We start from the raw sequence: 2,500 nt of genomic DNA, 5'->3' as shown, positions 1-2,500 counted from the left end.
CTTGGATGGGAGACCGCCTGGGAATACCAGGTGCTGTACGCTTTTTGTCCACGAGGGTGTGCTCTTACACTATTTCATCAGCAACACTGCCTTGTAGTAAGCATTTAATGATGAATTGACTAAATGCAGCTTCCTGCCTTTTTAATAGGATCAAAGTTCCGTGTGTTGTCAGTTAGCATCTGCCTTGTATTTATAAGACAAATAATAATATTGTTGCTGAATGCAGCTTGTGTGTGCTTTGTGCTCCCTTACCCTGTTCAAATGATGAAAAGAAATAAAGTTTGTATTTTATCCAACTACCTGTGCTATAAAGTGATGGCTACAGTGTTTGTAATTTCTTCTACTTTTTCAGTGACACAAAGTTCAAGCTGCTTATCTAATTGGTGAAAATGCAATGTCTGTTTATCAGACTCACTTTGACTATATATGTTGTACCAAGAGATTGTTTATCGTTTACGGCCATACCAGCCTGGGTACGCCTGATCTCGTCTGATCTCGGAAGCTAAGCAGGGTCGGGCCTGGTTAGTACTTGGATGGGAGACCGCCTGGGAATACCAGGTGCTGTAAGCTTTTTGTCCACGAGGGTGTGCTCTTACACTATTTCATCAGCAACACTGCCTTGTAGTAAGCATTTAATGATGAATTGACTAAATGCAGCTTCCTGCCTTTTTAATAGGATCAAAGTTCCGTGTGTTGTCAGTTAGCATCTGCCTTGTATTTATAAGACAAATAATAATATTGTTGCTGAATGCAGCTTGTGTGTGCTTTGTGCTCCCTTACCCTGTTCAAATGATGAAAAGAAATAAAGTTTGTATTTTATCCAACTACCTGTGCTATAAAGTGATGGCTACAGTGTTTGTAATTTCTTCTACTTTTTCAGTGACACAAAGTTCAAGCTGCTTATCTAATTGGTGAAAATGCAATGTCTGTTTATCAGACTCACTTTGACTATATATGTTGTACCAAGAGATTGTTTATAGTTTGCGGCCATACCAGCCTGGGTACGCCTGATCTCGTCTGATCTCGGAAGCTAAGCAGCGTCGGGCCTTGTTAGTACTTGGATGGGAGACCGCCTGGGAATACCAGGTGCTGTACGCTTTTTGTCCACGAGGGTGTGCTCTTACACTATTTCATCAGCAACACTGCCTTGTAGTAAGCATTTAATGATGAATTGACTAAATGCAGCTTCCTGCCTTTTTAATAGGATCAAAGTTCCGTGTGTTGTCAGTTAGCATCTGCCTTGTATTTATAAGACAAATAATAATATTGTTGCTGAATGCAGCTTGTGTGTGCTTTGTGCTCCCTTACCCTGTTCAAATGATGAAAAGAAATAAAGTTTGTATTTTATCCAACTACCTGTGCTATAAAGTGATGGCTACAGTGTTTGTAATTTCTTCTACTTTTTCAGTGACACAAAGTTCAAGCTGCTTATCTAAGTGGTGAAAATGCAATGTCTGTTTATCAGACTCACTTTGACTATATATGTTGTACCAAGAGATTGTTTATCGTTTACGGCCATACCAGCCTGGGTACGCCTGATCTCGTCTGATCTTGGAAGCTAAGCAGTGTCGGGCCTGGTTAGTACTTGGATGGGAGACCGCCTGGGAATACCAGGTGCTGTAAGCTTTTTGTCCACGAGGGTGTGCTCTTACACTATTTCATCAGCAACACTGCCTTGTAGTAAGCATTTAATGATGAATTGACTAAATGCAGCTTCCTGCCTTTTTAATAGGATCAAAGTTCCGTGTGTTGTCAGTTAGCATCTGCCTTGTATTTATAAGACAAATAATAATATTGTTGCTGAATGCAGCTTGTGTGTGCTTTGTGCTCCCTTACCCTGTTCAAATGATGAAAAGAAATAAAGTTTGTATTTTATCCAACTACCTGTGCTATAAAGTGATGGCTACAGTGTTTGTAATTTCTTCTACTTTTTCAGTGACACAAAGTTCAAGCTGCTTATCTAATTGGTGAAAATGCAATGTCTGTTTATCAGACTCACTTTGACTATATATGTTGTACCAAGAGATTGTTTATCGTTTACGGCCATACCAGCCTGGGTACGCCTGATCTCGTCTGATCTCGGAAGCTAAGCAGGGTCGGGCCTGGTTAGTACTTGGATGGGAGACCGCCTGGGAATACCAGGTGCTGTAAGCTTTTTGTCCACGAGGGTGTGCTCTTACACTATTTCATCAGCAACACTGCCTTGTAGTAAGCATTTAATGATGAATTGACTAAATGCAGCTTCCTGCCTTTTTAATAGGATCAAAGTTCCGTGTGTTGTCAGTTAGCATCTGCCTTGTATTTATAAGACAAATAATAATATTGTTGCTGAATGCAGCTTGTGTGTGCTTTGTGCTCCCTTACCCTGTTCAAATGATGAAAAGAAATAAAGTTTGTATTTTATCCAACTACCTGTGCTATAAAGTGATGGCTACAGTGTTTGTAATTTCTTCTACTTTTTCAGTGACACAAAGTTCAAGCTGCTTATCTAATTGGTGAA

The 2,500-nt window shown here is 40.0% G+C and overlaps 3 non-coding genes and 2 pseudogenes across 3 annotated transcripts; all 5 read left to right on the top strand.

Moving 5' to 3' along the window:
• The window catches only part of LOC115185753 (uncharacterized), a 119-nt pseudogene extending 77 nt beyond the window's left edge, over nt 1–42 (top strand).
• Nucleotides 43–451: 409 nt separating this feature from the next.
• On the top strand, nt 452–570 carry LOC115185665 (5S ribosomal RNA). Its single transcript, XR_003875301.1, has one exon. It is a non-coding gene; the product is annotated as a 5S ribosomal RNA (ribosomal RNA).
• A 409-nt stretch (nt 571–979) lies between these two features.
• On the top strand, nt 980–1,098 carry LOC115185752 (uncharacterized; annotated as a pseudogene).
• Nucleotides 1,099–1,507: 409 nt separating this feature from the next.
• Nucleotides 1,508–1,626, top strand: LOC115185736 (5S ribosomal RNA). The gene has a single exon (XR_003875368.1). It is a non-coding gene; the product is annotated as a 5S ribosomal RNA (ribosomal RNA).
• A 409-nt stretch (nt 1,627–2,035) lies between these two features.
• On the top strand, nt 2,036–2,154 carry LOC115185664 (5S ribosomal RNA). The gene has a single exon (XR_003875300.1). It is a non-coding gene; the product is annotated as a 5S ribosomal RNA (ribosomal RNA).
• The last annotated feature ends 346 nt before the right edge of the window (nt 2,155–2,500 follow it).

The sequence above is a fragment of the Salmo trutta genome, unplaced genomic scaffold (genome assembly GCF_901001165.1).
Source record: "Salmo trutta unplaced genomic scaffold, fSalTru1.1, whole genome shotgun sequence".
NCBI classification, from domain to species: Eukaryota; Metazoa; Chordata; class Actinopteri; order Salmoniformes; family Salmonidae; genus Salmo; species Salmo trutta.
This window is presented reverse-complemented; position numbering and strand designations above follow the sequence as displayed.